At 43.4% G+C, this 23287-nt stretch overlaps 1 long non-coding RNA gene across 1 annotated transcript in view; it reads left to right on the top strand.

The window, feature by feature from the left end:
• Positions 1-5507: 5507 nt before the first annotated feature.
• LOC141092423 (uncharacterized) overlaps positions 5508-23287 on the top strand; it is a 55009-nt gene continuing 37229 nt past the window's right edge. The window contains exon 1 of the long non-coding RNA XR_012232793.1: positions 5508-5614. This is a non-coding gene — a long non-coding RNA (uncharacterized lncRNA). The remainder of the gene's footprint in view (positions 5615-23287) is intronic.

The following is a 23287-nucleotide window of genomic DNA, read 5'->3' as shown; positions in this document are numbered from 1 at the left end:
ACATGTGGCAGCTACAACTAATGTGATGAAATCACTGCGTCCGCGCACCTCTGCGCTTTGCTCTTTGTAGCCTTGCTTTTTCACTTTTCCCTATGAACGTTACGATTATTACTTTAGGTCACTGATTCTTGGCTACATGTATTGTGTTATCGTCCCATACAGTGGATCTGTAATGTGGTAATCCACCTCTGGGTGACACTTTCCTGCTCTTTATTGTCTTCTCTCTTGGCTGCTTTTTTAGGGCATGTGCACATTTTTTTTTTTATGGGTTTTTGGAGCAGAAACTCCTCAAATCTTCCTCCAAAACTTGGAGTTTCTACTCCAAAAACTCATCAAAAGGACTTTAATGTGCACATATGCATGGAGTAAATCCCATGTGGGGAAGAAAAGATGCAAGTTTTATCTGTGAACTTACTTATTCCTCAGAAGATTACGGTCGCAGGCAAATGGACGAAATTTTTGACCCCGATGTTGTACTAGGTCTAAATTCTGCTGCAAAATCTGCTTGTTACAAGTGCAATTTTTGCAATGGATTAGCGGTGGATTTGCCTTAGGGCAATGATTTGTGATGCCATCTTAGCAGCATTTTCTATTGGAGTCAGAGGAATCTTCCTTTTGTCTCATGCACAACTGAGGCTGCTGCTCTGACTTTCTCCATGCTTTACACTGCAGCAACGCTTATTTAGTGTGGCTTTTACAATGATCTGGTATTTACCGCTGCAAATATCATCACTACAGGACCTCCGCTGTGTATATGGTACATTCTATTGGAAGGTATCCTAAGCCTTTGTGCACACAGTTTTTTGGATTTCTGCAACTTTCCAATTAAAACTTGTGGTTTTTGGAGAGTTTTTGCTCCAAAAGCTCCTGAAAAAAAACTCAGCCTGAACATAACTCAAATCTCATCCTCACATCGTAGATAAAATCTGCCACAAATTTGACCGACAGCTGCATCATATCAATTTATACTGCAGATTTCACTGTCAGCTTCACTCTCTGCCATGTAATAAGTCTGAAATGTGCAGCAAATCCGCAGCATTTTCACAGCTGGGTCCATAGCGGAGTCTGATGTAGATTTAATATTACAGAAATTTTTGCAATGGAGAAAGGAAACATATTGTATATGCAAAGTACATTAAAATACAAAAAAAAATGCTGTGATCCGATGTCAGCCGCATCATTGCCATCAGGTGGCCCGTGTACAGTGGCCAGCAGGAGCAGAACCAATATTAAGTTGCTGAGCTGCAGTACCACACACAAACTATGGACAAAAGTGGCGCTGTTTTGGAAGAACGTTGCAATTCCTGTTTATTTGCAAGACTAATGCATAAAACTGTCAAAAGCAATGGAATAGGACAGGTGCGCGATACCTGCCACTTACGTACATGTGTCGGCAGATATCTGTAGACTTTAAGTCACTTGCCTCCTGATATGGAGGTAAGCAGAGGCGGATTACACCTTTAAGGAAGACCTTACTCGTCTTCTTCATTATTGCCACAGATTATCGTAGTGACCTGGAGGCCATTGCCCATGAGGAACGGCGTAAGATTCCTCTGCATTGTTATCAGAAGAGGACGTCTGGCTTTGCATCACATTTGCAGCAGGTTATAACAGCCAGAAGGGCTCTTCTAGGTATTTAAGACGCCCCTCATTAAGGGGTGAGAAATTCTGAGACAGCAGGAGTGGTGTATATTTTTCAGAAATCACTTGTTTTATCAGTCGTGCGCAGATATTTATATTGCTCCTATTTCATTTGATAATTGCAAATGGCAGAAAATTTGGTACTTTTGCTAATAAACAGTTTTTAATGGGGTTGAAAAATATAGACTGCGACTGTTTGGAGGTTTACGGTGGAGGTATACACGGGATTATTCACAGGTGCACACAACTGTTCTGCTGCTCAGTTTTTGTTTACAGCCAAAAAAAAAAATATATATATACATGGGAAGTTATAACAGAAGATCCATGTACAAGATCACCTCACCCAAAGAATAATGCCCCCCATGTGCCTCACTATACGAACAATGCCCCGCCCATGTGCCTCCATATACGAACAATGCCCCCCCAATGTGCCTCCATATACAAACAATGCCCCCCCAATGTGCCTCCATATACAAACAATGCCCCCCCAATGTGCCTCCATATACAAACAATGCCCCCCCAATGTGCCTCCATATACAAACAATGCCCCCCCAATGTGCCTCCATATACAAACAATGCCCCCCCAATGTGCCTCCATAAACAAACAATGCCCCCCAATGTGCCTCCATATACAAACAATACCCCCCATGTGCTTCCATATACAATGCCCCCCATGTGCCTCCATATAAAAACAATGCCCCCCATGTGCCTCCATATACAAACAATGCCCCCCAATGTGCCTCCATATACAATGTCCCCCCATGTGCCTCCATATACAAACAATGGCCCCCCAATGTGCCTCCATATACAAGCAATGCCTCCCCAATGTGCCTTCATATACAAACAATGCCCCCCCATGTGCCTCCATATACAAACAATGCCCCCCAATGTGCCTCCATATACAAACAATGCCCCCCCAGTGTGCCTCCATATACAAACAATGCCCCCATGTGCCTCCATATAAAAACAATGCCCCCCATGTGCCTCCATATACAAACAATGCCCCCCAATGTGCCTCCATATACAATGTCCCCCCATGTGCCTCCATATACAAACAATGGCCCCCCAATGTGCCTCCATATACAAGCAATGCCTCCCCAATGTGCCTTCATATACAAACAATGCCCCCCCATGTGCCTCCATATACAAACAATGCCCCCCCAGTGTGCCTCCATATACAAACAATGCCCCCCATGTGCCTCCATATACAAACAATGCCCCCCATGTGCCTCCATATACAAACAATGCCCCCCATGTGCCTCCATATACAAACAATGCCCCCCATGTGCCTCCATATACAAACAATGCCCCCCATGTGCCTCCATATACAAACAATGCCCCCCATGTGCCTCCATATACAAACAATGCCCCCCAATGTGCCTCCATATACAAACAATGCCCCCCCAATGTGCCTACATATACAAACAATGCCCCCCATGTGCCTCCATATACAAACAATGCCCTCCCATGTGCCTCCATATACAAACAATGCCCCCATGTGCCTCCATATACAAACAATGCCCCCCCATGTGCCTCCATATACAAACAATGCCCCCCCAATGTGCCTCCATATACAAACAATGCCCCCCCATGTGCCTCCATATACAAACAATGCCCCCCCAATGTGCCTACATATACAAACAATGCCCCCCATGTGCCTCCATATACAAACAATGCCCTCCCATGTGCCTCCATATACAAACAATGCCCCCATGTGCCTCCATATACAAACAATGCCCCCCCATGTGCCTCCATATACAAACAATGCCCCCCATGTGCCTCCATATACAAACAATGCCCTCCCATGTGCCTCCATATACAAACAATGCCCCCATGTGCCTCCATATACAAACAATGCCCCCCCATGTGCCTCCATATACAAACAATGCCCCCCCAATGTGCCTCCATATACAAACAATGCCCCCCCATGTGCCTCCATATACAAACAATGCCCCCCCATGTGCCTCCATATACAAACAATGCCCCCCCCATGTGCCTCCATATACAAACAATGCCCCGCCCATGTGCCTACATATACAAACAATGCCCCCCCAATGTGCCTACATATACAAACAATGCCCCCCCAATGTGCCTCCATATACAAACAATGCCCCCCCATGTGCCTCCATATACAAACAATGCCCCCCCATGTGCCTCCATATACAAACAATGCCCCCCATATACAAGCAATGCCCCCCCATGTGCCTCCATATACAAACAATGCCCCCCCCGTGTGTCATGGACGGATGCGGCTTAGCTTACGCTCCCACGCCAAGGGGCGTGTGCCCCAGGTGATAATAGGATGTGGACCCACTGGACCACAGAGGGGGACCCAGGCCTACCCGGACTAGGAAGGGCAGCGACCAGGGTCTGTGGCGGATGAGCATGAGGGGAAGGTGGTGACATGCAGGACTAGATGACACCGCACAACTTCAGATATGAAGAAACAATGTTTACTACATAAAGTCATCATACAGAACACAAGACATAATGCGAGGCTCCCGATTCCACACATCAAGGAAGTGTGAACATCACAGGTCTCTAGACGTCAGATGATGGTAGGAGGTCATCACGGGTTGATGCAGTCCAGGGTCATCTGGCATGGGCATATCAGGAGAACCTCTCGTTCAGGCATAGCGCAGGCACAGCAGGAGAACATCAGACACCTTAATCGGACAGATATCATCACAGGATGGACCCCAGGGAACAGGCAGGACATCGGGACACAGGAAAAACACGGATCCAGGAACAACGGACATGGAAGCTCACAAAATCGGCTGGTCAGATCAAGAATACACAGGCAGAGCCATCACTAAGAAACAAGACTGGAGACTCCCCAGAAACACGGAGGAGGAGCCCGTCCAGGAACACGAGCGGGTCCAACTCTGAAACACAGGCTGGACCACAAGGACCACAGACTGGATATCAAGACACCGGCTAAACATAGGGACACAGGCAAGACACAGACAGCACAGGTCAAGGAACATCAACATGGCAGCTCAGGACATTGGCTGGTCAGATCCAGGACACAGGCAGAGCCGTCACCTGGAAACAAGCCAGGAGACTACAAAGGAACCCAGAGGAGGAGCCCATCCAGGAACAAGAGTAGACTGGAGACTTCCTAGAAACACGAGAGGGACCGACTCTGAAACACCAGCTGGACCACGGACTGGATATCTGGACATCGACAAGACATCTGGACTCCGGACAACAGACGCAGCTCCAGGCAGGGAACATCAGGACCCAGGCAGGACTTCAGAGACACCAGCAGGACAACAAGCAGTAGTCATCAGGCTCCAGGCACCAGACACAACCTAAAGAGGAACTCAAGCGGTATGGTGCAAGCACCACAGGATCAGCCCAGAGCTGGATGGAACTAGCACCACTTAATAAGCTGAGTGCACAGCATAGTAGACACTCAGCAGGAACACCAGACTCCATCTTCAAGACACAGGTCGCTAGAAACGCACAGTCACTGGGTACATGGTACAAGACACAGCAGGAACCCACATTCAAGGGCAAGGACTTTGGTACCAACACATAGGACAGATCCAAAGACATCAGCTTTCCTAGAACTAATAGCAGGCGCTGAAGACCAGGAGCACCCTGCTGGCCCAACCACACATGGCTAGGTTCTGCAACCCAATGAGAAGCTCTGGCCACGCCCAACAGGGAAGAGGAACTTTAAATAGGAGCTTCTCCTCAGCAATAGGCTGGGGACAGCAATTCAAGCGCACACACTGCCCCTAATAAAAGCGGGGAAGGTGTGGCCACGCGCACCCTAAGCACAGACAGAAACCAGTACAGCATAGCCAGCACAGGAACTGAGGCCTAGGGCACATGTGGAAAGTCATGCACCAGCTGCAGACGACTGCGGATAGCTTCCACTGCGGCAGCCAGGGACCGCACACGCGGATGGTCATGCAGCACAAAGACTACAACACATGCAGGGAACTGAGCAGCATCCATACAGGTAACAGCCAACAGTATCCCAGCTGGTTAGGGGGAAAGGAGCAAAGGGTAAGAGCACAGACCTGCAGAGTAATGTTGGGGAAACAAGACACAAACACCCCGGCATTACACTGTGCCTCCATATATGAATAATGCCTCCCCATAATAATGCCTTCTTCTGTTATCCTGTACAAACCACACATTGGTAACGGGGGGCTGTTTTTATTTTTTAGAGAGGGGGGGGGCAGCCTATCCTATATATGTAAAATATACACGTCCATTAAAAGGTTTGTTACATTAAATTCCTATTACCCGAATACATTAGGGGTAGATTATGAAACATTCTGAACTCCTCTTATTGCAGGTAAGTGTCGCATATGCTGTAATATCAGATGCTGGATTAAAGGAATTTTTCCGTGACCCCCAGTTTATTCATGAATCACCAAAGCCAATATGACCTAAACAAAACCTCTTTATGCCAAGCAATGAATACCTCTAGCACAGCTGGTTGCATTTTTATGTATTTTATTCATATTTCATCGAAGGAGTTTATAATCTCAGTTTTTACCTACGGGAAAAAAAAAAAAATACAAAATATTAATTTGCATATTTAACGTTTCAATATGAAACGGCACACCAAAGATATAGTAAAGTGATACATTGCAGCCGGATGCCAAAGTGTCCCGGTGACGTGATGGACACAGAGGTGCCAGACTTGTTAGTGGGGGAAGAAATGGAAGTTGCTATGGAATGACAGCAAGTACAGATGTTGAAAACTCAGAGGAATTGATGCAGAAACTCTTTTAATGGCGGAGATGGGTATGTGAACAATGGGTTGGATACCTGTAAAAGGGAAGTCAGACCCTCCTGTACACAGACCTCCGGCCTTTATATAAACCACAAACTTGGATATAATGGTCCCACATCTGTAAAAAGAGTATAAAGTAAGGTGTTCTGTGGGCTGTATTTACTTAGGTGTTTTTGTCCAGGGTCCGGTCCACGTTCTCTATTCGTTTAGGAATTTTGGATGATCTGTATTTGGCTTTGATTACATGGAGCAGATCCGTTCAAAAATCCTCTCCAAAAACTGCTTGCAAAACTCTTCTATTTTTTATTTATTTTTTAATATCTATGAGAAATCCACTTTAAGGAGTTCTTGAGCATTTATACGGTGTTATATGGAGGTATTATGGCAATATGGTGGTGTGTTATATGGAGGCCCACTGATTATATGCTGGTGAGGGTTATAGGATGGCGGTGTTAAATAGATGTAAGCCGGCTATATAGTGGGATGTTGAATTTAGAGATTTGCTGGCTATGATAATATTTATATAGCAGTGGAATGTGTTATATAAACATAGTGGTATTTGATGGTGTGTTATATGGAGGTTTATTGGAACATGGCAGTGTTATTTGTAAGTACACTGGCCATATAGTGGTGTTATATGGAGATACACTGGGCATATAGTGATGTGTTCCATGCAGGTATATGGACTATATGGTGAAATGTGTGATATGGAGGTATGCTGGCTATATGGTGGGATGTGTTATATGGAGGTATGCTGGCTATATGGTGGGATGTGTTATATGGAGGTATGCTGGCTATATGGTGGGATGTGTTATATGGAGGTATGCTGGCTATATGGTGGGATGTGTTATATGGAGGTATGCTGGCTATATGGTGGGATGTGTTATATGGAGGTATGCTGGCTATATGGTGGAATGTGTTATATGGAGGTATGCTGGCTATATGGTGGGATGTGTTATATGGAGGTATGCTGGCTATATGGTGGGATGTGTTATATGGAGGTATGCTGGCTATAGGGTGGGATGTGTTATATGGAGGTATGCTGGCTATAGGGTGGAATGTGTTATATGGAGGTATGCTGGCTATATGGAGGGATGTGTTATATGGAGGTATGCTGGCTATATGGTGGGATGTGTTATATGGAGGCATGCTGGCTATATGGTGGGATGTGTTATATGGAGGTATGCTGGCTATAGGGTGGGATGTGTTATATGGAGGTATGCTGGCTATAGGGTGGGATGTGTTATATGGAGGTATGCTGGCTATAGGGTGGGATGTGTGATATGGAGGTATGCTGGCTATATGGTGGGATGTGTTATATGGAGGTATGCTGGCTATATGGTGGAATGTGTAATATGGAGGTATGCTGGCTATATGGAGGGATGTGTTATATGGAGGTATGCTGGCTATATGGTGGGATGTGTTATATGGAGGCATGCTGGCTATATGGTGGGATGTGTTATATGGAGGTATGCTGGCTATATGGTTGGATGTGTTATATGGAGGTATGCTGGCTATAGGGTGGGATGTGTTATATGGAGGTATGCTGGCTATAGGGTGGGATGTGTGATATGGAGGTATGCTGGCTATATGGTGGGATGTGTTATATGGAGGTATGCTGGCTATAGGGTGGGATGTGTTATATGGAGGTATGCTGGCTATAGGGTGGGATGTGTTATATGGAGGTATGCTGGCTATAGGGTGGGATGTGTGATATGGAGGTATGCTGGCTATATGGTGGGATGTGTTATATGGAGGTATACTGACTATATGGTGGGATGTGTTATATGGAGGTATGCTGGCTATATGGTGGGATGTGTTATATGGAGGTATGCTGGCTATATGGTGGGATGTGTTATATGGAGGTATGCTGGCTATAGGGTGGGATGTGTGATATGGAGGTATGCTGGCTATATGGTGGGATGTGTTATATGGAGGTATACTGGCTATATGGTGGGATGTGTTATATGGAGGTATGCTGGCTATAGGGTGGGATGTGTTATATGGAGGTATGCTGGCTATAGGGTGGGATGTGTGATATGGAGGTATGCTGGCTATATGGTGGGATGTGTTATATGGAGGTATACTGGCTATATGGTGGGATGTGTTATATGGAGGTATGCTGGCTATATGGTGGGATGTGTTATATGGAGGTATGCTGGCTATATGGTGGGATGTGTTATATGGAGGTATGCTGGCTATATGGTGGGATGTGTGATATGGAGGTATGCTGGCTATAGGGTGGGATGTGTTATATGGAGGTATACTGGCTATATGGTGGGATGTGTTATATGGAGGTATACTGACTATATGGTGGGATGTGTTATATGGAGGTATGCTGGCTATATGGTGGGATGTGTTATATGGAGGTATGCTGGCTATATGGTGGGATGTGTTATATGGAGGTATACTGGCTATATGGTGGGATGTGTTATATGGAGGTATAATGGCTATATGGTGGGATGTGTTATATGGAGGCATGCTGGCTATATGGTGGGATGTGTTATATGGAGGTATGCTGGCTATATGGTGGGATGTGTGATATGGAGGTATGCTGGCTATATGGTGGGATGTGTTATATGGAAGTATACTGGCTATATGGTGGGATGTGTTATATGGAGGTATACTGACTATATGGTGGGATGTGTTATATGGAGGCATGCTGGCTATATGGTGGGATGTGTTATATGGAGGTATGCTGGCTATATGGTGGGATGTGTTATATGGAGGTATACTGGCTACATGGTGGGATGTGTTATATGGAGGTATGCTGGCTATATGGTGGGATGTGTTATATGGAGGTATGCTGGCTATATGGTGGGATGTGTTATATGGAGGTATGCTGGCTATAGGGTGGGATGTGTTATATGGAGGTATGCTGGCTATACGGTGGGATGTGTTATATGGAGGTATGCTGGCTATATGGTGGGATGTGTTCCATGCAGGTATACGGACTATATGGTGGGATGTGTTATATGGAGGTATGCTGGCTATATGGTGGGATGTGTTATATGGAGGTATGCTGGCTATAGGGTGGGATGTGTTATATGGAGGTATGCTGGCTATATGGTGGGATGTGTTATATGGAGGTATGCTGGCTATATGGTGGAATGTGTTATATGGAGGTATGCTGGCTATATGGTGGGATGTGTTATATGGAGGCATGCTGGCTATATGGTGGGATGTGTTATATGGAGGTATGCTGGCTATATGGTGGGATGTGTTATATGGAGGTATGCTGGCTATAGGGTGGGATGTGTTATATGGAGGTATGCTGGCTATAGGGTGGGATGTGTGATATGAAGGTATGCTGGCTATATGGTGGGATGTGTTATATGGAGGTATACTGGCTATATGGTGGGATGTGTTATATGGAGGTATGATGGCTATAGGGTGGGATGTGTTATATGGAGGTATGCTGGCTATAGGGTGGGATGTGTGATATGGAGGTATGCTGGCTATATGGTGGGATGTGTTATATGGCGGTATGCTGGCTATATGGTGGGATGTGTTATATGGAGGTATGCTGGCTATATGGTGGGATGTGTTATATGGAGGTATGCTGGCTATAGGGTGGGATGTGTGATATGGAGGTATGCTGGCTATAGGGTGGGATGTGTTATATGGAGGTATGCTGGCTATAGGGTGGGATGTGTTATATGGAGGTATGCTGGCTATGGGGTGGGATGTGTTATATGGAGGTATGCTGGCTATACGGTGGGATGTGTTATATGGAGGTATGCTGGCTATACGGTGGGATGTGTTATATGGAGGTATACTGACTATATGGTGGGATGTGTTATATGGAGGTATGCTGGCTATAGGGTGGGATGTGTTATATGGAGGTATGCTGGCTATAGGGTGGGATGTGTTATATGGAGGTATGCTGGCTATATGGTTGGATGTGTTATATGGAGGTATGCTGGCTATAGGGTGGGATGTGTTATATGGAGGTATGCTGGCTATAGGGTGGGATGTGTTATATGGAGGTATGCTGGCTATATGGTGGGATGTGTTCCATGCAGGTATACGGACTATATGGTGGGATGTGTTATATGGAGGTATGCTGGCTATATGGTGGGATGTGTTATATGGAGGTATGCTGGCTATATGGTGAAATGTGTTATATGGAGGTATGCTGGCTATACGGTGGGATGTGTTATATGGAGTTATGCTGGCTATATGGTGGGATGTGTTATATGGAGGTATGCTGGCTATATGGTGGGATGTGTGATATGGAAGTATGCTGGCTATATGGTGGGATGTGTGATATGGAGGTATGCTGGCTATATGGTGGAATGTGTTATATGGAGGTATGCTGGCTATATGGAGGGATGTGTTATATGGAGGTATGCTGGCTATATGGTGGGATGTGTTATATGGAGGCATGCTGGCTATATGGTGGGATGTGTTATATGGAGGTATGCTGGCTATATGGTTGGATGTGTTATATGGAGGTATGCTGGCTATAGGGTGGGATGTGTTATATGGAGGTATGCTGGCTATAGGGTGGGATGTGTGATATGGAGGTATGCTGGCTATATGGTGGGATGTGTTATATGGAGGTATGCTGGCTATAGGGTGGGATGTGTTATATGGAGGTATGCTGGCTATAGGGTGGGATGTGTTATATGGAGGTATGCTGGCTATAGGGTGGGATGTGTGATATGGAGGTATGCTGGCTATATGGTGGGATGTGTTATATGGAGGTATACTGACTATATGGTGGGATGTGTTATATGGAGGTATGCTGGCTATATGGTGGGATGTGTTATATGGAGGTATGCTGGCTATATGGTGGGATGTGTTATATGGAGGTATGCTGGCTATAGGGTGGGATGTGTGATATGGAGGTATGCTGGCTATATGGTGGGATGTGTTATATGGAGGTATACTGGCTATATGGTGGGATGTGTTATATGGAGGTATGCTGGCTATAGGGTGGGATGTGTTATATGGAGGTATGCTGGCTATAGGGTGGGATGTGTGATATGGAGGTATGCTGGCTATATGGTGGGATGTGTTATATGGAGGTATACTGGCTATATGGTGGGATGTGTTATATGGAGGTATGCTGGCTATATGGTGGGATGTGTTATATGGAGGTATGCTGGCTATATGGTGGGATGTGTTATATGGAGGTATGCTGGCTATATGGTGGGATGTGTGATATGGAGGTATGCTGGCTATATGGTGGGATGTGTTATATGGAGGTATACTGGCTATATGGTGGGATGTGTTATATGGAGGTATACTGACTATATGGTGGGATGTGTTATATGGAGGTATGCTGGCTATATGGTGGGATGTGTTATATGGAGGTATGCTGGCTATATGGTGGGATGTGTTATATGGAGGTATACTGGCTATATGGTGGGATGTGTTATATGGAGGTATAATGGCTATATGGTGGGATGTGTTATATGGAGGCATGCTGGCTATATGGTGGGATGTGTTATATGGAGGTATGCTGGCTATATGGTGGGATGTGTGATATGGAGGTATGCTGGCTATATGGTGGGATGTGTTATATGGAAGTATACTGGCTATATGGTGGGATGTGTTATATGGAGGTATACTGACTATATGGTGGGATGTGTTATATGGAGGCATGCTGGCTATATGGTGGGATGTGTTATATGGAGGTATGCTGGCTATATGGTGGGATGTGTTATATGGAGGTATACTGGCTACATGGTGGGATGTGTTATATGGAGGTATGCTGGCTATATGGTGGGATGTGTTATATGGAGGTATGCTGGCTATATGGTGGGATGTGTTATATGGAGGTATGCTGGCTATAGGGTGGGATGTGTTATATGGAGGTATGCTGGCTATACGGTGGGATGTGTTATATGGAGGTATGCTGGCTATATGGTGGGATGTGTTCCATGCAGGTATACGGACTATATGGTGGGATGTGTTATATGGAGGTATGCTGGCTATATGGTGGGATGTGTTATATGGAGGTATGCTGGCTATACGGTGGGATGTGTTATATGGAGGTATGCTGGCTATATGGTGGGATGTGTTCCATGCAGGTATACGGACTATATGGTGGGATGTGTTATATGGAGGTATGCTGGCTATATGGTGGGATGTGTTATATGGAGGTATGCTGGCTATAGGGTGGGATGTGTTATATGGAGGTATGCTGGCTATATGGTGGGATGTGTTATATGGAGGTATGCTGGCTATATGGTGGAATGTGTTATATGGAGGTATGCTGGCTATATGGTGGGATGTGTTATATGGAGGCATGCTGGCTATATGGTGGGATGTGTTATATGGAGGTATGCTGGCTATATGGTGGGATGTGTTATATGGAGGTATGCTGGCTATAGGGTGGGATGTGTTATATGGAGGTATGCTGGCTATAGGGTGGGATGTGTGATATGAAGGTATGCTGGCTATATGGTGGGATGTGTTATATGGAGGTATACTGGCTATATGGTGGGATGTGTTATATGGAGGTATGATGGCTATAGGGTGGGATGTGTTATATGGAGGTATGCTGGCTATAGGGTGGGATGTGTGATATGGAGGTATGCTGGCTATATGGTGGGATGTGTTATATGGCGGTATGCTGGCTATATGGTGGGATGTGTTATATGGAGGTATGCTGGCTATATGGTGGGATGTGTTATATGGAGGTATGCTGGCTATAGGGTGGGATGTGTGATATGGAGGTATGCTGGCTATAGGGTGGGATGTGTTATATGGAGGTATGCTGGCTATAGGGTGGGATGTGTTATATGGAGGTATGCTGGCTATAGGGTGGGATGTGTTATATGGAGGTATGCTGGCTATACGGTGGGATGTGTTATATGGAGGTATGCTGGCTATACGGTGGGATGTGTTATATGGAGGTATACTGACTATATGGTGGGATGTGTTATATGGAGGTATGCTGGCTATAGGGTGGGATGTGTTATATGGAGGTATGCTGGCTATATGGTGGGATGTGTTCCATGCAGGTATACGGACTATATGGTGGGATGTGTGATATGGAAGTATGCTGGCTATATGGTGGGATGTGTGATATGGAGGTATGCTGGCTATATGGTGGGATGTGTTATATGGAGGTATGCTGGCTATATGGTGGGATGTGTGATATGGAGGTATGCTGGCTATATGGTGGGATGTGTTATATGGAGGTATGCTGGCTATAGGGTGGGATGTGTTATATGGAGGTATGCTGGCTATAGGGTGGGATGTGTTATATGGAGGTATGCTGGCTATATGGTGGGATGTGTTATATGGAGGTATGCTGGCTATATGGTGGGATGTGTTATATGGAGGTATGCTGGCTATAGGGTGGGATGTGTTATATGGAGGTATGCTGGCTATAGGGTGGGATGTGTTATATGGAGGTATGCTGGCTATATGGTGGGATGTGTTATATGGAGGTATGCTGGCTATAGGGTGGGATGTGTTATATGGAGGTATGTTGGCTATATGGTGGGATGTGTGATATGGAGGTATGCTGGCTATAGGGTGGGATGTGTTATATGGAGGTATGCTGGCTATATGGTGGGATGTGTGATATGGAGGTATGCTGGCTATATGGTGGGATGTGTTATATGGAGGTATGCTGGCTATATGGTGGGATGTGTGATATGGAGGTATGCTGGCTATATGGTGGGATGTGTTATATGGAGGTATGCTGGCTATATGGTGGGATGTGTGATATGGAGGTATACTGACTATATGATGGGATGTTAGGCTGAGTAGAGGTAATTTGATGTATAATAGCATATAAGGTTATATAGAGGTATACAATACTTGTTATGATGGTGTGTTATGATACTCTGAAGTATACGGACTGTATGATAAGATATAGTGTAATACAGACTGATATCTTCGTTATATAGGGTTATGTGACATACTGGCTATGAGGTGGTATGTGATGCTTTATTGCAGTATACCTGATGTGTGGTGGTGTGTGATGCTATATGGCGGTATACTGGCTCTATGGTGATTATAAGAGCATTGTGGATTTCACTCTCATTGCCTTCTGTAGAATATGCAGGGCATGGGTTGACATGGGAGAGGTGCAGGTATCCATCACTGAGGACATGTATAGTGATATGTATAGTGAGCTGAGACACAGAAATAGTCTGTGCGTGTCCTATACTGTAGCATAGCCTCGGTCTCAGTGTTTTGAGCCTCGGTCTCAGTGTTTTGAGCTTCGGGTCTCAGTGTTTTGAGCCTCGGGCCTCAGTGTTTTGAGCCTCGGGTCTCAGTGTTTTTAGCTTCGGGTCTCAGTGTTTTGAGCCTCGGGCCTCAGTGTTTTGAGCCTCGGGTCTCAGTGTTTTGAGCCTCGGGTCTCAGTGTTTTTAGCTTCGGGTCTCAGTGTTTTGAGCCTCGGGCCTCAGTGTTTCGAGCCTCGGGTCTCAGTGTTTCGAGCCTCGGGTCTCAGTGTTTCGAGCCTCGGTCTCAGTGTTTCGAGCCTCGGTCTCAGTGTTTCGAACCTCGGTCTCAGTGTTTCGAGCTTCAGGTCTCAGTGTTTCGAGCCTCGGTCTCAGTGTTTTGAGCCTCGGGTCTCAGTGTTTTGAGCCTCGGGTCTCAGTGTTTCGAGCCTCGGTCTCAGTGTTTCGAGCCTCGGTCTCAGTGTTTCGAGCCTCGGTCTCAGTGTTTTGAGCTTCGGGTCTCAGTGTTTTGAGCCTCGGGCCTCAGTGTTTTGAGCCTCGGTCTCAGTGTTTCGAGCCTCGGTCTCAGTGTTTCGAGCCTCGGGTCTCAGTGTTTTTAGCTTCGGGTCTCAGTGTTTTGAGCCTCGGGCCTCAGTGTTTTGAGCCTCGGGTCTCAGTGTTTTGAGCCTCGGGTCTCAGTGTTTTTAGCTTCGGGTCTCAGTGTTTTGAGCCTCGGGCCTCAGTGTTTTGAGCCTCGGGTCTCAGTGTTTCGAGCCTCGGGTCTCAGTGTTTCGAGCCTCGGTCTCAGTGTTTCGAGCCTCGGTCTCAGTGTTTCGAGCCTCGGTCTCAGTGTTTCGAGCCTCGGTCTCAGTGTTTTGAGCTTCAGGTCTCAGTGTTTTGAGCCTCGGGCCTCAATGTTTTGAGCCTCGGGTCTCAGTGTTTTGAGCTTCGGGTCTCAGTGTTTTGAGCTTCGGGTCTCAGTGTTTTGAGCCTCGGGCCTCAGTGTTTTGAGCCTCGGGTCTCAGTGTTTTGAGCCTCGGGTCTCAGTGTTTTGAGCTTCGGGTCTCAGTGTTTCGAGCCTCGGGTCTCAGTGTTTCGAGCCTCGGGTCTCAGTGTTTCGAGCCTCGGTCTCAGTGTTTCGAGCCTCGGTCTCAGTGTTTCGAGCCTCGGTCTCAGTGTTTCGAGCCTCGGGTCTCAGTGTTTCGAGCCTCGGTCTCAGTGTTTCGAGCCTCGGTCTCAGTGTTTCGAGCCTCGGTCTCAGTGTTTCGAACCGTGTCCTCCGCTGGGTGTAGATGTAGTATGATCCATCCATCACTCACAGCTTTGATACAATGTTGTTTCTCACAATATAAAAAGGAAATAATAAGAATCTGATGATGCCAAATTCCCAAATCTCAGCCGTCGCCTGCTCATACAGTCTGTACGAAAAGATACATTACCGGACGGCCGCGTCATCTTCACATTTCTGGAACAACTGTGAAAAGAAAAAAAATATATATCATGATGATATAACCAAGTATGTGTCTTAGCCCCCCGTCCCGTGTACGTGTGGTGTCCATGTACATACGAGCCGGAGACGTGTATGCACGCACACCTGATGTCAGCTATGGGGCTGCACACAGACACGTTTGCTTTATTCTGGCAGCACAGGGGACCCCACGTCATTATTTTTTTCATTTATTAGGTTAAAAGATGTACAGTAAACTACAGACGCAAGCCACAAATGACACATCTCTCAGACACCTATACATCTTTAATATCTAAAATTTGTCATTTCTATTCCGGTACGTGTCACCCGGATGGTCCACAGTGACGGCCGACCGAAAACGCAAAGACAGTAAGAACGGACCATCTTAAGTGTACTGTTTTTTTTTAAAGCGGACGTGTGAAGGGGCCTTACATAGAGAAAAATCTCCAAAATAATGTCACTGGCATATAGAGACCACCCAGGGTCGACCTAGGAGCGAGCAGGTCCATGGTGGTCTCTGCTGGGCGCCTGGAGGCAGTCTGTGCATAAGGGAGACTCAATGGTAAAATCCCTTCACATAAGATCTATGCAAACACAATGTTTTACATCTTACTTGATGCCATCAAGGGCATTATGGGTGGCAGCGTAAACCGGGCAAAGATCTGACACCCTGAGGATCTAATTAGAGAAGCCCCAAAATGTAACCAAAATGCCCCAAAAATGGGGGCCCATACGCACAGATGGTATAACCTGGGCATCTCCTGTATATAATTATATATGTACAGCTGGTATAACCTGGGCATCTCCTGTATATAATTATATATGTACAGCCGGTATAACCTGGGCATCTCCTGTATATAATTATATATGTACAGCCGGTATAACCTGGGCATCTCCTGTATATAATTATATATGTACAGCTGGTATAACCTGGGCATCTCCTGTATATAATTATATATGTACAGCTGGTATAACCTGGGCATATTCTGTCTATAATTATATATGTACAGCTAGTATAACCTGGGCACCTCCTGTATATAATTATATATGTACAGCTGGTATAACCTGGGCATCTCCTGTATATAATTATACTGTACATGTATGGCTGGTATAACCTGGGAATATCCTGTATATAATTATAGATGTACAGCCGGTATAACCTGGGCATCTCCTGTATATAATTATATATGTACAGCTGGTATAACCTGGGCACCTCCTGTATATAATTATACTGTACATGTATGGCTGGTATAACCTGGGAATATCCTGTATATAATTATAGATGTACAGCCGGTATAACCTGGGCATATCCTGTATATAATTATATATGTACAGCTGGTATAACCTGGGCATCTCCTGTATATAATTATATATGTACAGCTGGTATAACCTGGGCATCTCCTGTATATAATTATATATGCACAGCTGGTATAACCTGGGCATCTCCTGTATATAATTATATATGTACAGCCGGTATAACCTGGGCATCTCCTGTATATAATTATATATGCAAAGCTGGTATAACCTGGGCATCTCCTGTATATAATTATATATGTACAGCTGGTATAACCTGGGCATCTCCTGTATATAATTATATATGCACAGCTGGTATAACCTGGGCATCTCCTGTATATAATTATATATGTACAGCCGGTATAACCTGGGCATCTCCTGTATATAATTATATATGTACAGCTGGTATAACCTGGGCACCTCCTGTATATAATTATACTGTACATGTATGGCTGGTATAACCTGGGAATATCCTGTATATAATTATAGATGTACAGCCGGTATAACCTGGGCATATCCTGTATATAATTATATATGTACAGCTGGTATAACCTGGGCATCTCCTGTATATAATTATATATGTACAGCTGGTATAACCTGGGCATCTCCTGTATATATTTATATATGCACAGCTGGTATAACCTGGGCATCTCCAGTATATAATTATATATGTACAGCCGGTATAACCTGGGCATCTCCTGTATATAATTATATATGTACAGCTGGTATAACCTGGGCATCTCCTGTATATAATTATATATGTACAGCTGGTATAACCTGGGCATCTCCTGTATATAATTATATATGCACAGCTGGTATAACCTGGGCATCTCCTGTATATAATTATATATGTACAGCTGGTATAACCTGGGCATCTCCTGTATATAATTATGTGTGTACAGCTGGTATAGCCTGGGCATCTCCTGTATATAATTATATATGTACAGCCGGTATAACCTGGGCATCTCCTGTATATAATTATATATGTACAGCCGGTATAACCTGGGCATCTCCTGTATATAATTATATATGTACAGCTGGTATAACCTGGGCACCTCCTGTATATAATTATACTGTACATGTATGGCTGGTATAACCTGGGAATATCCTGTATATAATTATAGATTTACAGCCGGTATAACCTGGGCATATCCTGTATATAATTATATATGTACAGCTGGTATAACCTGGGCATCTCCTGTATATAATTATATATGTACAGCCGGTATAACCTGGGCATCTCCTGTATATAATTATATATGCACAGCTGGTATAACCTGGGCATCTCCTGTATATAATTATATATGTACAGCTGGTATAACCTGGGCATCTCCTGTATATAATTATATATGTACAGCCGGTATAACCTGGGCATCTCCTGTATATAATTATATATGTACAGCTGGTATAACCTGGGCATCTCCTGTATATAATTATATATGTACAGCCGGTATAACCTGGGCATCTCCTGTATATAATTATATATGCACAGCTGGTATAACCTGGGCATCTCCTGTATATAATTATATATGTACAGCTGGTATAACCTGGGCATCTCCAGTATATAATTATATATGTACAGCCGGTATAACCTGGGCATCTCCTGTATATAATTATATATGTACAGCCGGTATAACCTGGGCATCTCCTGTATATAATTATATATGCACAGCTGGTATAACCTGGGCATCTCCTGTATATAATTATATATGTACAGCTGGTATAACCTGGGCATCTCCAGTATATAATTATATATGTACAGCCGGTATAACCTGGGCATCTCCTGTATATAATTATATATGTACAGCTGGTATAACCTGGGCATCTCCTGTATATAATTATATATGTACAGCTGGTATAACCTGGGCATCTCCTGTATATAATTATATATGCACAGCTGGTATAACCTGGGCATCTCCTGTATATAATTATATATGTACAGCCGGTATAACCTGGGCATCTCCTGTATATAATTATGTGTGTACAGCTGGTATAGCCTGGGCATCTCCTGTATATAATCATATATGTACAGCTGGTATAACCTGGGCATCTCCTGTATATAATTATATATGTATAGCTTGTATAACCTGGGCATCTCCTGTATATAATTATGTGTGTACAGCTGGTATAGCCTGGGCATCTCCTGTATATAATTATATATGTACAGCTGGTATAACCTGGGCATCTCCTGTATATAATTATATATGTACAGCTGGTATAACCTGGGCATCTCCTGTATATAATTATATATGTACAGCTGGTATAACCTGGGCATCTCCTGTATATAATTATATGTGTACAGCCGGTATAACCTGGGCATCTCCTGTATATAATTATGTGTGTACAGCTGGTATAGCCTGGGCATCTCCTGTATATAATTATATATGTACAGCTGGTATAACCTGGGCATCACCTGTATATAATTATACATGTACAGCCGGTATAACCTGGACATCTTCTGTATATAATTATATATGTACAGCTGGTATAACCGGGGCATCTTCTGTATATAATTATATATGTACAGCTGGTATAACCTGGGCATCTCCTGTATATAATTATACATGTACAGCCGGTATAACCTGGACATCTTCTGTATATAATTATATATGTACAGCTGGTATAACCTGGGCATCTCCTGTATATAATTATACATGTACAGCCGGTATAACCTGGACATCTTCTGTATATAATTATATATGTACAGCTGGTATAACCTGGGCATCTCCTGTATATAATTATACATGTACAGCCGGTATAACCTGGACATCTTCTGTATATAATTATATATGTACAGCTGGTATAACCTGGGCATCTTCTGTATATAATTATATATATATATATACAGCTGGTATAACCTGGGCATCTCCTGTATATAATTATACATGTACAGCTGGTATAACCTGGGTATCTCCTGTATATAATTATATATGTACAGCTGGTATAACCTGGGCAACTCCTGTATATAATTATATATGTACAGCTGGTATAACCTGGGCAACTCCTGTATATAATTATATATGTACAGCTGGTATAACCTAGGAATCTCCTGTATATAGTTATACAGTATATGTACAGCTGGTATAACCTGGGCATCTCCTGTATATAATTATATATGTACAGCTGGTATAACCTGGGCATCTCCTGTATATAATTATATATGTACAGCTGGTATAACCTGGGCAACTCCGATATATAATTATATATGTACAGCTGGTATAACCTAGGAATCTCCTGTATATAGTTATACAGTATATGTACAGCTGGTATAACCTGGGCATCTCCTGTATATAATTATATATGTACAGCTAGTATAACCTGGGCATCTCCTGTATGTAATTATAGATGTACAGCTGGTATAACCTGGGCATCTCCTGTATATAATTATACATGTATGGCTGGTATAACCGGGGCATCTCCTGTATATAATTGTATATGTACAGCTGGTATAACATGGGCATCTCCTGTATATAATTATATATGTACAGCTGGTATAACCTGGGCATCTCCTGTATATAATTATATATGCACAGCTGGTATAACCTGGGCATCTCCTGTATATAATTATATATGTACAGCCGGTGTAACCTGGGCATCTCCTGTATATAATTATATATGTACAGCTGGTATAACCTGGGCATCTCCTGTATATAATTATATATGTACAGCCGGTATAACCTGGGCATCTCCTATATATAATTATATATGCACAGCTGGTATAACCTGGGCATCTCCTGTATATAATTATATATGTACAGCCGGTATAACCTGAGCATCTCCTGTATATAATTATATATGTACAGCTGTTATAACCTGGGCATCTCCTGTATATAATTATATATGTACAGCCAGTATAACCTGGGCATCTCCTGTATATAATTATATATGCACAGCTGGTATAACCTGGGCATCTCCTGTATATAATTATATATGTACAGCTGGTATAACCTGGGCATCTCCTGTATATAATTATACTGTACATGTATGGCTGGTATAACCTGGGAATATCCTGTATATAATTATAGATGTATAGCCGGTATAACCTGGGCATATCCTGTATATAATTATATATGTACAGCTGGTATAACCTGGGCATCTCCTGTATATAATTATATATGTACAGCCGGTATAACCTGGGCATCTCCTGTATATAATTATATATGCACAGCTGGTATAACCTGGGCATCTCCTGTATATAATTATATATGTACAGCTGGTATAACCTGGGCACCTCCTGTATATAATTATACTGTACATGTATGGCTGGTATAACCTGGGAATATCCTGTATATAATTATAGATGTATAGCCGGTATAACCTGGGCATATCCTGTATATAATTATATATGTACAGCTGGTATAACCTGGGCATCTCCTGTATATAATTATATATGTACAGCCGGTATAACCTGGGCATCTCCTGTATATAATTATATATGCACAGCTGGTATAACCTGGGCATCTCTTGTATATAATTATATATGTACAGCTGGTATAACCTGGGCATCTCCTGTATATATTTATATATGCACAGCTGGTATAACCTGGGCATCTCCAGTATATAATTATATATGTACAGCCGGTATAACCTGGGCATCTCCTGTATATAATTATATATGTACAGCTGGTATAACCTGGGCACCTCCTGTATATAATTATACTGTACATGTATGGCTGGTATAACCTGGGAATATCCTGTATATAATTATAGATGTACAGCCGGTATAACCTGGGCATATCCTGTATATAATTATATATGTACAGCTGGTATAACCTGGGCATCTCCTGTATATAATTATATATGTACAGCCGGTATAACCTGGGCATCTCCTGTATATAATTATATATGCACAGCTGGTATAACCTGGGCATCTCTTGTATATAATTATATATGTACAGCTGGTATAACCTGGGCATCTCCTGTATATATTTATATATGCACAGCTGGTATAACCTGGGCATCTCCAGTATATAATTATATATGTACAGCCGGTATAACCTGGGCATCTCCTGTATATAATTATATATGTACAGCTGGTATAACCTGGGCATCTCCTGTATATAATTATATATGTACAGCTGGTATAACCTGGGCATCTCCTGTATATAATTATATATGCACAGCTGGTATAACCTGGGCATCTCCTGTATATAATTATATATGTACAGCTGGTATAACCTGGGCATCTCCTGTATATAATTATATATGTACAGCCGGTATAACCTGGGCATCTCCTGTATATAATTATGTGTGTACAGCTGGTATAGCCTGGGCATCTCCTGTATATAATCATATATGTACAGCTGGTATAACCTGGGCATCTCCTGTATATAATTATATATGTATAGCTTGTATAACCTGGGCATCTCCTGTATATAATTATGTGTGTACAGCTGGTATAGCCTGGGCATCTCCTGTATATAATTATATATGTACAGCTGGTATAACCTGGGCATCTCCTGTATATAATTATATATGTACAGCTGGTATAACCTGGGCATCTCCTGTATATAATTATATATGTACAGCTGGTATAACCTGGGCATCTCCTGTATATAATTATATGTGTACAGCCGGTATAACCTGGGCATCTCCTGTATATAATTATGTGTGTACAGCTGGTATAGCCTGGGCATCTCCTGTATATAATTATATATGTACAGCTGGTATAACCTGGGCATCTCCTGTATATAATTATACATGTACAGCCGGTATAACCTGGACATCTTCTGTATATAATTATATATGTACAGCTGGTATAACCGGGGCATCTTCTGTATATAATTATATATGTACAGCTAGTATAACCTGGGCATCTCCTGTATATAATTATACATGTACAGCCGGTATAACCTGGACATCTTCTGTATATAATTATATATGTACAGCTGGTATAAACTGGGCATCTCCTGTATATAATTATACATGTACAGCCGGTATAACCTGGACATCTTCTGTATATAATTATATATGTACAGCTGGTATAACCTGGGC

The sequence above is a fragment of the Dendrobates tinctorius genome, unplaced genomic scaffold (assembly GCF_039654945.1).
Source record: "Dendrobates tinctorius isolate UK_male_01 unplaced genomic scaffold, ASM3965494v1 ptg000059l, whole genome shotgun sequence".
Classification (NCBI taxonomy): domain Eukaryota; kingdom Metazoa; phylum Chordata; class Amphibia; order Anura; family Dendrobatidae; genus Dendrobates; species Dendrobates tinctorius.
The sequence above is the reverse complement of the archived record's forward strand: the minus strand, read 5'-3'. Positions and strand labels throughout refer to the sequence as shown.